The 14551-nt window shown below is 39.0% G+C and overlaps 1 protein-coding gene across 5 annotated transcripts in view; it reads left to right on the top strand.

Moving 5' to 3' along the window:
• Positions 1–14551, top strand: part of astn1 (astrotactin 1) — a 427741-nt gene that overhangs the window by 1426 nt on the left and 411764 nt on the right. The window lies entirely within an intron of this gene.

The following is a 14551-nucleotide window of genomic DNA, read 5'->3' as shown; positions in this document are numbered from 1 at the left end:
GTGTGTGTGTGTGTTGGCTGTTTTATCTACTATGCTGTTTCATCTGGCTGTCTCTTTGTTGTCACTTTTTGGAGGCAGTTTCCTGTTTGAAATGCATTTTCATACATGCATTTCACATGGATGCTGTAGTTCTCGTTTCACTCTGTAGTGACACTTTGATGTGTCAGATGTGCAAATGCAATCTGAGCTGTGGCTGAAAAAACAGCTGCAGTTTGTGACAGATGCTCTGCACACTGAGCTGCCCATGCTGTTGTTTAATTTATGTGGAAATTTGGACTTTTCTGAAATTTTTTGGAGGGCTTTTTATTTTTATTTACCTTTGTCAGATGGCATGCAGTAAAGAGCTGACAGGAAATAAGGATGACGGGAGAAAGAGGGTGGCATGCAATAAAGACCATGAGACCACCAGGACTGGATTTTTGAGTAGGCAGAAGAGTTCATTTGTAACTTCCGTAGCTCAAAATGCATTATTACTTCTACATTTAAACACTAAACTTAAATGACACTATTCTTCTTCTGGGCTGGGCATTGTTTGAAAGTTTTCAGTATCCAACACGATACCTCAGTTTATACTGTTGTCAAAAATATTGAAATATCGATGAATATTGATACTGAATATTTGAAACTGTTTCAGTACTCATTTTCCACAGTACCAATACTGATACCAGCTGTGCTTTCTTGCTCTGTCTTGTTTCCAACAGCGAGTCGTCACACACACCGCTGCAGGGTCCGCATAGGCCCGCCTCCTCCCACACTCAGCTGCTGAGCAGCGCCGCAAAAGTGTACATACTTTATAGTCTAAAGTTATCAAAGTTTCCTGATTTAGCTTGAAAGTGAACACAAAAGAATCACAAAGAATCTGACGTAGAATTCAATTTACAGCAGCTGGCTAAATATAGCTAATTATTGTTAATAACAGTAACTTCTTTATTACAAGCTACTTCATTCACACACTGAAGGGATTGGTCAGTCTATAACTTTTGTACGCTTACATTTTGATCTGATAAGTGTGATTGAGAGTGCAACTCTTGTTGGAACTACAGAAACACTTTCTGCCGATTGTACCACGGTATTACAGAGTGGAGCTTCTTGCCTCAGGGGTATAAAATTAACTTTTTTGTCCACTGGCTAAATGGCAGGTCAATCAATACTCAAAACATTCCCATTGAAATTGAAGCTGTTCTACCAGCCACTTCCAACATTTTGCTAATGGATGGGATTTGGGTTAGGGTTAGGGTTAGGTATTAAGATTTTTTTAAATCTATCATTTGGCACATGAGATTGACAGAGACTGTTCATTTTATTTGACCAAAAATTAAGGGTGCTCCGATTGACCTGCACCGATCATTATTGGCTGATATACGTTGTAATAAGTTCAATTGGTGGTCTCTAGAGCCTGATCAGAAAAGCCCATCATTTAAACACACGAGACAGTTTGTATGCGTTGCTAAAATGCCACATACACTACAGGACTGCTTGCCTGCTGCGAACAGCTCAGTTTGCAGTTCAGCTGAGTTTGGAGTTAGACACTTCGTATCTGTGTACATTTTATCAATCAGAGGTAACCAGGTACAAGCAGAGACCAGGTGGTGGAGTAGTGGCTTCAGGGCACAAAGACCTCAGTACAAAGACTGAGACACCTGAGACTGAGAATTCTTCCTAAACTTTTTTTTTTTTTTTTACAGTTTTGAGATAACTTTTCGATTTTGTTTTGAACCTATTCCTTTGAATCGATCTAAGATTAATATAATTATTTATTTCCTCAACATTTTAATGATGATTTTACTATGCCACTAATTGTTAATAATCGTAGATGACAATAAGTCCGTGATCGATATAGGCCGATACTGCTTCCAGTGATCAGTGATCGGTGTTCGGCCCCAAAAATCCTGATTGGAGCACCCTTACCAAAAATCCAAACCACAGTCAGATTACAATCATGTGCAGTAAAAAAGAAATACCTGAAATATTTAATATACTTTATACAGATGCATTTATTGTTGAACTCCAAAATTCTAGAGGTACCATACCCAGTCCTAGACAGAAGAAAATGTCAGATTGAAAGCCCTGCTGTATATGAAATATAATATCTATGTGTGATGTTGGGAACAGACCTACAGTGAATGGTATTTTCAGTATTATTGAGTGTTTGCTACACAAGGCCACAGTGACTCTTTGAATAGTTTAAATAGTTCATTTTAAGGCCTAATTTAGACAACAGTTAATTCATCATGGGGTGAAGGGAAATAAGCTGAGGCAAATGCACAGCACACAAGACCTCCCAAGACTGGCGTGGCATATTAATGAGACTGAGTTTGTGTGTGACATTTCCTTACATAGCATTCTACTGCAGGACAGAAAACTTTTAATGAAATCTGACACTTGGGAGTCCAACACAATTCCCGTCCGTGGTGCAAGTAGGATCCCTGCTACCCAAATATAAACACTGGAGCAGCTGCAGCCTTTTATTTATATATTTGTTTATTTTTCTTTTGTTTGTTGCTTAATTTCCTTTGCTGTTGATTTCCTCTTTTGTGGAATGCAGGACGCCAGCTTTGAATTACAAACTAGAACTTTCACTTGTTGCATACGTGTCTTCTCAGGAAACAAAATCGATTTATGTTAACATTGTGCTGCTGTATTGATAACAAGCAGTAATTACATTTAAACCAGTGTTTCAGCAGCACTGTGATAAGATGCCAGCTGAATGCTGTTTGTAAGCACTAAACTCGTTCTAGCTGCTGTTAAGGATGCAGTTGTCCCTCGCCATGTCTGCCATAGCCTCGTTATGATTAATGTTGTACAAGGTTCCTCTCAGCATATTTTTTCAATCCCTTCACAACTATACATGGTGTGTGGAACATTACACCAGGTGTCTGAGTGTAAACATATGCTGTAGGCCAATTCAACAGCAAAGCTAACAGCAGCACAGGTTTCTTTAGAGTAGAAAAGATGATCTGATCAGTTTCATCAGAGGTAAACTGACAAGACATTCCTTAGATTTAAGAAAGATACATTACAGATCTGTGTTTTGTCAATGGCATTGCCAAGTCTTTGGTAAGTTAAAGGGAAATTCTGGTATTGTTAAACTTGGGCCCTATATTTACATGTTTCCGTGTGTAAATGAATCATACATAAACTTCTGGAAACCGCAACTCGGCTGCAACGTAATCCTTTGGGGGCAACGCCAACCATCAAAGTAACATCCACTAAATTGCTTTTTTGCCACTGACAGGCTGAGGTAGCTGTTATTAGTGTCAGAAATAATTCTGTCAGAGATGCACCTTTTTGTTAGATCCATTTTGTCAACGAAAATAAGCACTTTTAGTGCACTTTCTCACATGAGTCCACCAATGCATTGCAACCATCGCAGCCACGTTGTGGCTGCCAGCGAAGGCGATATATGAAAAGGTGGGGCCCAGGCTTAAAAATACCAGAACTCTCCCAGAATCCCCTCACCTTGGTCAGTAGGGGTGCAGTGGTCCATATATTCATTCAGAGTTGTTCCTGACAAACAAAGTAATCACTGTACACTTACAGTACAGTCTAATGTAATGTACAGTTAATTATAGGCTTTTTTGTTTTGCCCTAACCAATCAATAACAAGTGCAGCAGCTGCCCCTTTAGAGTCATCTTCACTTCATATATTAAGTGCAGCTACTCTGTCACTTGGTTCCCTTCCCTCTAAACTCTAGAGAGAGCGCCAGGTGAGAAATAACACTGTAATAAATTAAAAGAGAATGAGTTCCTCTCAAGAGGGAAGAATCAAACAGTGGGTCAACATTTGATATTGTGAAGAATATTGTATATGACAGCAAATATTGCGTTATTTGATAATATGTAATATTGGCCCAAGCATCACACCAGACTTTTTTTTGTTCTGCCTGCAGTCTGCCGGTTGCCCCATCAATTGTTTGTTTGTTTAATTTTCCTCAATGTACAATTATTATCAAAAGAAAAATAATGTAACACAATGTCCTTCTTTTCAAAGGGTGCGAACAGAAACACTTGGTGTTTTAAACCACAGTTTGAAGTGAAATTAATTTATTGCGGCTTCCCTAATTCTGACAAAAAGTAAACACCGGAATTAGCCCCCTGAATTAGCTATGTAGCTTACTGTAATGATCTATTTTCTGTGTTTTCTGTGAGGCGACCTGATATTCAACAACAGTCCGTCAGATGATAAATACATGTTTATATAAGGAGTTTTGTAGTTATGAGGAGCTCTGTACTGCCTTGTTTGCATTTGGATTGTACCAGGTGGCAAAATGTATTAAAATGTTCATAGAAGTTCTCAAAAGACTCCTGCTACATAATTCACATCATTGTCCGACCATATGCTTACCATTTGCTCAAAAGTCCTATGTTAATATACTTTTTACTGCTTTCCATTAAAGCAGTGTATTCAACCATATTTTGGCCCAAAACATATTGCTGGTTGGATCATACAGTATGGAGAACACGTGTGGAAAATGGAGTAGATTATTCTTTCAGAGTGGTTTCAGAAGTTTCTGTGGACATTTATATACTTTATTCTGCCATGAAAATGTGTCACCACGGGGTACCACTGACATAAATTCAGGCACCTTGCAACCCTACAGGCCTGGAGAATTTGATAGTAAAAAGATTGAACATCAATTTAAATAAAAGGCACTTGCAGTGAGTCCTGCTGGCAACTGCGGTCCCTCCAACCTCATCCATGCCTCATCAGGAATATCCTCAGCTAAACCCCAGTAATTATTTAAATTTTTGAAGACCATAGAGACAAAGATCAGACATTTCTAACGGATGGTCTGAATGTTGCAGTAAAAGGCGAAAACTTAAAGCTGTAATCCTCGTTTTGGGACGAGAAAAAAGGAATCGTGTTACGACGCATGCTGAGAATCTTTTATTTTCCTCAGCCCATCAACCTCTTTGAAGTAACATCATTTAAAAAGTGTAGCTGGTTTTAAATGCATGCTTGTGTACACTACTGTGTGTGTGTGTGTGTGTGTGTGTGTGTGTGTGTGTGTGTTGGGGATGGGGGTGGGGGATTGGTTGGGTGCATGCAATTTAAATTCCTCATTTTTTTTCACCTTTTACAGTGGCTCGCATTTTTCTCGCCAAATTGCTTCTCTGTGAAGCATCTAAGAAGCAATTTGAAAAGAGTGGATTCTGTGACTGACAGTAAATTTCAGCTGCAGGACTGCAGCCACTCGTTAGTGTCAGAGAAGCACGGCTACGTTATTAGAAATTTACCCTTTTGGTGTTGTGCCATAAATTGTGCGGGAGGTGAGGTAATAAAGTTGCCCTGTGAGAGAGACTCGAGCTGTATTTGCTCTGGCAGTGATTTGCACATCTGGGCCGGAGGCTTGGAAGGAAGTCAGCCCTTAACTGCCTCCCATTCAAATCAGCTTTCTGAACAATAATTTGGCTGGTACAATCCAGATCCATGCCAGAGAAGGTTTTATATTGTTGCCAGTGTAAATGGAGTGAAACTCCACTGGTGCTTGAACCTTACATGTCACCTCTGAGTCCTGAATGCTCTTCATTAGACTGGTTTGTTTTTCACGTGTATAAACTTTGGCAAAGCTGACAGGACATCTATAGCTACAAGTTATTTCACCTCATGATTGTTGTTGTGCTTAAGTAATGGAATGGAACTATGTTGTTGTGTCAACTAGACAGATTAAACCTAACAAACCGGAATATAGCTACAACTAAACAACCAAATAACTACAACCAAAATATTTTATGCAGAAGAAGAGACTTAATGCTGATGTCCCTTTGACTGTTTATCCAAAGACCATGGTTGGGAATTTTTTGAACATCACAAAGACGGTCCACTTTTCTTCTATTCTTTCGGATATCAAAATGACACTGAGTGGGCTTCCTCCTTCAGGAAACCATCTTTGGCCCAGTGTAAATTGTCAAAACAACTTTGCATCTGACAGTCTTTGCAGTTTCAATCCAGATATGATGATAAAGATTGTTTTGTGTTTTTGCATGGCCTTCCTCAGGAAGGAAGTTCTTATTATTATTGTTGTTGTCGGTGGTGGTCATGGTGGTGGTATTATGTGTAAGGTTGCATGAGGCTGTGTTAAAACACACAGCACTGAAAGAGGAGAAAACAAAACAAAACAACATTGCATCAAATTTAGATGTATGCGAACTGTATACGCTTCACATTCAGTATAAACAGTTGAAGGACAGCAAATAACTGTTGAAACTCGTTGCAACTTTATTGTTTTGAAAAAACTTTGGTAAACAGTTAACTGGATGTATCCGTTTGCAACTGATGAATGCGAACGGGAGCGTGAGTGTTAACAGTGCACTGTTTTAAGCAACAGGGTTGTAAATGGAAGACCCTCCCTACTCTGCCTCTGATTAATCGACAAGTCATGAACACAGCGTCTGATAAGTCAATAGATCAACATGGACCATGGATACATTTTAACTAAAGACATTTAGCTTTTGATTTATAATTATGAATTTATTTTACAAAGTTTCCAAAAACACTCTACAGTTTACAGCAGGATTACAAAGCTGCTTCTTTTGTTTTTCAGACATTTATATTTTACTTATGTATATAATCAAAGAAAAGCAAAAATCCTCAGATGGCATAAGCTAGAACCATTGCTTGAAAAATTCAAATGATTAGTCGATTAGTCAATTTTCTGTCAGTGGACGAGTTGATGATGAATAATTTATTTTCTAAACTCTAAAGCTACTCCAACCATAGCAAATATTTCACCATACACATACAGATTGCTACAGAAACCAAATATTAATTAAAACTGCAAGCAGTGATGAACGGGCCCTCGCAGTCCACGCGCGTCGGGGCATGTTGCTGCCGACAGCAGGGCTTGTTCATGCAACAACTTCCATTGAGGAATCAAAAGTGAAGGCAGTCAAGCTGTTCTTTCGTCATTTAGCAATAAAAGCGCCACCTGTTGGCCGATTTGCACCAAATTTTGCACAAACCGTCATGGGGCCATGGAACACAATTAGCAAAAGTTTTGTGGTAATGGGACTGTATTTGGTCAAGATATGCAAGACTGTCTGTTTGACCACAATGTGCAGGAAATTGTTGTTCTATTTTTTTGGGCGTTCTTTGGACTATCACAATTCTTTTGATACGTTTTTGTCAGGAGGGTCCACAGATGCCACATACAAAGTTTCGTGCAAATCGGTCAAATGGCCTAGGAGGAGTTCGAAAAAGTCCGTTTTTCATTTTTCGCAATTTTGCGAATGGAAATGTACCGTGAAAGTTGGCGTGGCCTGCATCACAATTCAGTTGAATTGAGGGAACACGTAGATATAAGGTTTAAAACTGTGCGACATATTATGTTGGAGTTATTGGGCAAAAACGTTTTTGTCTTGATAATAGCGCCACCTGCTGGTCATTTTTGGTGTGTGATAACCCTAACCCTTGTTGACATAATTGTTATGGTGTGGGCACAGTGCCAAATATAAAATGAGACTGCCACCAGAGCGCCACCTAGTGTCGGATCGGTAACACCTTCGTCAGCTATTCTCAGGAGGGCAGTGGCAATGAGTGTACCAAGTTTTGTGTTAATCCGACCAACCGATGTCGAGATATAAAATACTTCAATTTAAAGAGCGCCACCTAGTAGTCATCGGCCAAAATTTTGCACAGAGCCTTAGGGTAGGTAGGTTTGTGACATTTCGCGAATTTTCGGAAAATAAACCTAAGGCAGAAATTACCACATCAAAACATGTTTCCAGTCCTTTCTGTGTAACCAATTCCTGACCAGCTGTGCTCTCTGGCCTCTCAAGTGAATACAATCACAGAAAAAAATGGTGGAGCAAAATTGTTGTGCTGGCCTCAATTTCAGTATTGCTTCTTAAACCCTGTCCAGTTGTGTGTATCACTTTGAATTACCCAAAGTGATTTCAAGCTTTTCTTACATACACCAACAGTTCAGCTGCTGTAATCCAAACCAGGCTTATTTGTCACACTCGCAGTAAAACCGAGCAGACTTTATGCTGCAGTGCTGCTGTTACAGGAGGGATTGGCTAGAAAATCAGTATTAGTAATTGGTGGGAGGAGTTCCACAACTCTACCAATAATAGCAGTTGCTGCTATTGAGAAGAAATTTCAGTATGTGATGGGACCCTGGTGTGAAACAGTGGGCAGGAGCTGCATCTCCCTGTGCAATTAAAACTTCCTTCATTTACTCCGTCATAATGAATATGTTACAGAGACATCTAATTACAGTACATGTCGGGTGTCAGAGAGACTTTGCAGAGCTTAGTGAGCACACAACTCTTTTATTAATTGGATTTTTCATGCTGACTTAAGTGTTTTTTTTCTCATTGTTAGTGAGTTACATAATCTTAGCCAACCTATGAACAGCTACAGAACCACAACTGGTCAGTGCTCCTTGCTTTAAGGATATCCAGCACTTACAACCACGTGCCATTTTTGGCCATTATTCCAGTTGGTAAGAGAACTACTTCACTCGGAGTCTGGCTGAGACTGATGCAGAAACATCACTTGAGAAGTCAAAAAGTTGATGAACATGAGTGGACAAACAATAAGTGTTGTCATTAGCACTAATGACCAAAACCAGAAATATAATTGGGATTGTGCATAGACAATTACTCAATTCACTAATTAGTCAATTGAAACAAAATTAATCACCCAAACTGATTAAACAAACATTTAAAACCATCACCCTGGGCTACTGAAATCCTGATAGACAAGTCATTGTGTAATTATTATTATTATTATTATTATTATTGTTGTTGTTGTTGTTATTATCATCAATTAACCAAAAAATATCTACATTATGTTTAATTTTATAAACATTAAAAACAGTGACTAATAAAGCAAATGCAATAAGCAGATGGCTATAAAAAGCTATAGCTTCGCATTTTATGGACATGGGAGCAGTCACATGAGACGAGCATACACTTCTGTCCTCAAAAAATGTTACTGTTAAGCTATAAAAAACATTGATGCCCTCAAATTCTGTATTTCTATGAGAAAATATTCTGTTTTCAGCTGTTCTCCACCAGGACACAACAGTGTGAATGCGTGTCCCACGAGTGGGGTCAGTTATTTATTATTATTATTTTTCCATATAAGTATTTTTTGTTTTGCAAGTAGCAGAACTCCAACTGTCAACAACTTGCATTTTGTTGTACACCCCTGTGTTCTAGAATGAGGAATAAATGAACCTTGAACTACTACGCTGTAATGAAATATTTATATTTAGTAAGTTTGTATATGAAAATAATTGTGTTAAGGGAAAATTAAACATGTGCTGTCCTCAGATTGATGCCCGTTTCAAAACATAGTACTGTACCTCTTTCATTTCTCTTGTCATGGGTTGCTTGCAGGACAACAGACCACACTACAGTCAAAAATCTATTAAATCCCTCTCTAGAGTTTCTTTTGTCATTTCCAGTGTTAGTGTAGCTGACATAAAAGATTGTGCTGTACACCCAGCACAGTATGCTCTTGCAGAATAAGTAGGCTAGAACTTCTTGGCTTGAATCTGTTTATCTCTTGCACATAGTTTTCAAGTTTGTACAATTTACAGCAAGTCCTGACAGACATATGGATACAGATGATAGCCTCCTATAGATACATTGCTGAGGTGGAATACACAACTCTGTGAAAGAATTTCTCTTCCCTCTCTGCATCCATAAAGTCCCTCAGGACTGCCTCTTCACAATTCACAGTCTATATCCTTCTTCAGAAATTCCACTGAGATTGTGAAACTTTCCTTTAAAGTTTGTATTGAAATTAGGTTCTGAAATTCTGTGTAAAATAAATAAGATACTAAAAATTAGCTTATAGTGAATGTAAGTAAATTCTTTATTCATATGTTAAAGCAAGGGTTGGTAAGTTATTCTGGAAGCATTGTTTGTTATTTGTAGAAAATCTCTGAACACCCCGACAACAATCAATAAATCAAATAACCTATTGTGCACACTCCACAAGGCTAGGCAGATATATTGCTAAAGCCACTAGCAAGCTTGTCATAGACGAATGGCAGAGAAAGTGTGGCCAAAATTCCCCAATACAAACACGTTTCAGCAGGTAATCCAGGAGCATAGATCACACACCCTCAGCAGTAAGACTAACTGTTGCAACAGCTAGCCTTAACAGACTGAGGTACATCGTGGCGGCTGTTTTTCTTGTGTTTATGCGATTGTGGCACTTATGTATTTATTAGACTAGAAAAGCTAAGAGAGATCGTTGAACATATTAAGCTAGCTAACACATTTCCATGACCAGCGAGAGCAAGGGGACAGTTGGGGTTTGGAGGGAGGCCTGAGTGGAAGGGTGGGATTTTTTTGGTTGGATATTTCCAAAATTTAGCTTGCTCTTGCTGTTTTTTTACATTCTCATCAACCCCAGCCTTAACATTTAATGGGAATACAAATCAATTGTTCTCTCTTGCACATTCAGTGTTGCTGAGTGCAGCCTTAGGTCTGAGGCCAAGGACTGTTTATTTATTCAGGTAAAAGTTAATGATTACATACGGGGGGATCTGTCTATCCATGAGGAGCAAGGCAGGTGAACTAATTAAACCCACGCTATGTCTGGATTTCGATGAGACTTTTTTGTGTTGTGTCTGTTTATGCTGAAGCCTGAGTAAACAGTTTGGTTTATCTTTTTTTCCTGTTTAGTGTTCACCTGTGAATACTCCTTAAAAAGGGATAAAATGATCTAATTTGATTTGTCATAATTGACACTAACCCCGAGTTCTAATTCTTTATCTATGTTTCATCCACCTCTGGACTCTGCCCCCTTTGTGCTTTACGAAAGCTTTATCTTTTCCAACACCTACTAAAACTCTGCAAGCCAACATGCTTACTGTGTATGTGCCTTAATTCATCACAACATAATCCTCACTTCCTTTATTGCCCCTGTGCTGCAGTCGTGGAGGATAAATCTGCAATTAACATCAAGCTGAGAGATCAAGGATTGTTTTGGTGTTTGTGCGAGGCAAGGGCAGGAGGAAATTGGCTAGAGGGACCGCAAAAAGGTATGGACAGAGAGAAGGAAAGAGAGAGAATGGCATATAGCTGCTATTGAATGGTTTCCATGGCAACATGATCGGGTGCTTAGACAGATGTTCTAAAGAAAGGGTTTTATCACCGGAGCAGCAGAAGATGGGGAAGAAGGAGGGACAGACATATGAGGTGGCACCTTTAACTCAACATACTGCTGGTGTCTTTTTATAAGATAACGTTCAGGTAACAAACACTAATTGGAAAATATTGTTCAGCTCAGCGACAATTTAGTGTCAGCTTTTCAAACTCTTTCCAAATCTTCATTCATTCTTTTTTTCTTTTAATTATTATACTTTGTCAAATGCAGTCAGAGTTGGTTTCCCAGTCTGTGTTAATGTTATTACAGCAGCAGGGCATTGAATTACTGGGTCATATTTGGTGGTTTAGTAAATTAAAATGACTCACCATTGACTTCCGGTTTCACACTGGACATGAACAGCAGTCTCCTGAATAATCATATATGGAGTTGTCGCTTTTTATACTGCTTTTGCTCATTTTCTCCACCACACCTGCTAGAGGTCACTACCTAACAATAAATGCAAATATGAGCCGTAATGACCTGCTTGATTTTTCAACTCATGGTAGCCTTTCTGAGGAGGACAAACTCCAGGTATCTTATCAACACAAGAGATGGGGAGTATCCAATTTTTGATGCTGTTAAACCTTGCTCAATTTTTCCTGCGGTACACACAGGATGGTATTACCACTAGCTGATTACAGATCACAACGTAGGGCGCCAACATTCGCTGCTATACTGTTTTAAGGTAGTTGCACTACTGCAGTGCATGTCAACTGTACTATTCTATCTTATGTCACATTCAGATTTTTAACATGTTTTTATTAGGGCCGGGACTCGATTAAAAAAGATTAATCAAATTAATTAATCAAAATTAATCGAATTTTTAATCGCATATAAATATTTGACCTGAGAACAGTTAGAAGCAATTTTTTTCATATGGGTTTTAGTATACCATTGAATAATGACTGAATACATAAGCTTAAGCAACAAAACATTGTTTATTTTTTGTCAAGGTGGTACTTAACCAAGACCAACCGACTAGGGATGCAAATTATCGATTAATTCATTAATCGTTAGTTGATGAACCTTATCGATCGATTAACTATTTCCTGATAAGATGCGATTCTCCTGAGAACCTAAATTTAAGGGGAAAATTTAAGCCGAACACTCCTTATATACAGGACTCTACACTAGTTTGTTAGTTTATTTTTAGAGCACAGCACAATGAAAAATGTTTAAGTAACACGTTATTTGGTAAATGGTCTTTCCTGCCACTACACTATGATGATTACTGTATTTAACTACTAAAATCACAGTAGCATAAATTGATTTGTTGAACTCAGCCTGATGTAAGTAAGGGATAATGTAATGTAACTATACATTATCCCGCTTATTACACGGCCTTACGAGTGAAATAAATAATAATCACCCACAATGATTCAGCAGCGACAAGGATTTTTCTGTAAAGTTTTAACTTTCACTTTCACTTTCAAGGCCGGTCTGAGAGAGGAGCTGGACAGCGTGCTGTGGTTGGTGTAACGCGTTGAAAGTCCAGCTGTCTTGCTTATGTTGCTATATGTTGCCAGGGCGGATCAGAGCGCCGTCCCTAGCTGCTCTCATGTGTCCAGTCACAGACATGATCTGACGACTTTTAAGGCCGGCCTGAGAGAGGAGCTGGACAGCGGTGCTGTCTTGTTAAACACTTGTTAAATAATTGTGCTCCAGTATAATTTTCATTAATTTAATTTAATTTTTCAATTTATCATTTTTTGAACGCGTTAATTTTTGTGTAATTAATTAATCTTAATTAACGCGTTAAAGTCCCGGCCCTAGTTTTTATATTCATTTTAAAGAAAACTAAACCCCAAAACCATTTTTTTTCAGCTGAGAAACAATGTATGTGGGTGTTCAGTAGTGTTGTTGTTTGATTCAGCTCCATATCACGACATTTAATATGATAAAAGTATTTGAATTCTACATATTGTGTTATAAATATGCATAGCGACTGCACTACAAGTTGAAACCTGGCTTTTGCACTGGAATTTTGCTGTTAGCGAATCTTGAGGTAGGCGACAGCTTTCACCATCAACCTCCCCTCCCTCCCTGCCCCATTGTATAAAACTAACATCTCCCTTGGTAACAGCCCAGTAGCCAGGATAAAATGTTGGCAGTTAATGCTTCTTCAACCACTAACATGTTCACACCTTAATGACATCTCTATTCCTATGTCATATACATTATTATCATTATTATGACCTGACTTTCAGATCAAGAGGTGGAGGTGATGGAGGTGGAGTTACAGGAGAGAAAACTACCAAGTCAGTGACAGCAGGTTGTAACTGTGCTTCAACATTTAGTGTGAAACCAGTCAACATTTAGACCACGGGACAATTTCCAGCCTGTTTCATGGCAACAAAACCGGGTGTATTTGACCGAGAAGTCGCAGCATCTGCACCTGCATTTTGTGGCGACAAACCCTTACTAATATTTAAGCTAGTGTGTATTATGTCTTTATGTGTGTGTGGTGGTGGTATCTCTCTCTCTCTCTATATTGTCATCTTCGTCAAAGAAGACAAACAGTTTTGTCGCGATCTGCTGGTCTCCCTTGTCATTCATCAGAACCCAAAATACTGCCAAAGTGTAGCAGTGACATCCAGCCTGTCCGCTCTCTCTAGCCCAGAGTAACTATGGCAGCGAAAAGCAGCTCCGGAGGAGAAGCATAACCCAAGAAGAGCAAGAGCCGGCCAGTCAGGTGGGACTACAACAGCTGCAGAGAGTGGTCTGTTGTCTGGGGTGAATTCATGATGGTGATGAAAGGGACATAGTTGCTTTTTGATACCCTGGGATACAGTATTACCGCTCAACCCTAATCAGAACACCTCCAATGACATCTAGTCCTACGTCTCACTTAATTAGGACACATGGGGTTGTGTAATATTACTTTTTTTTTGTAATGGTGCTCATGTGAAACCTGATAAGATTGAGTGCTCTACCTTATATTCACCCTAGTACTCAACAAAACCAGCCAGACTTCTGAAATGTTAAGCGTTGTCTAAACACAAACAGCCAAACAAGAACTTAAATTGGTCTAAAACTTACAAAATTGTGTGAACAATGCCAGATTTCAGTACTTGACAGTTCATCTCAGTGGTATGCACACATCAAAACTCATTAAAGTTTGATCAGCAGCCCTAGTAATACATGGGTATGATAGATTCTTAGCGCTGCCGTGGAGATGAAAGAGGAAAAAAGATTGATTCTATTCCCATGAATGGCCTTTTGTTGGTGGGAAAAAATACAGGCAAACAAATAAATCAGCAAATGCCAACAACAGAAAGGAACACTCAAATACATATCCATTTTTGCCGGCTCCCATGCAGCTTGTTGATATAGTTTTTAAAAAGCGGTACTGCTGCCCACATGTGTTTTATTAGGCTGTCAGGCCAGGGGAGATCAAGGCAGAGAGAAACTGTAATCTGTATGCAGGCTCACAGAGTC

The sequence above is a fragment of the Pagrus pagrus genome (assembly GCF_965226575.1).
Source record: "Pagrus pagrus genome assembly, chromosome: 12".
Taxonomy (NCBI): Eukaryota; Metazoa; Chordata; class Actinopteri; order Spariformes; family Sparidae; genus Pagrus; species Pagrus pagrus.
Note: the sequence above shows the minus strand (reverse complement) of the source record. Positions and strands in the feature narration are given on the sequence as shown.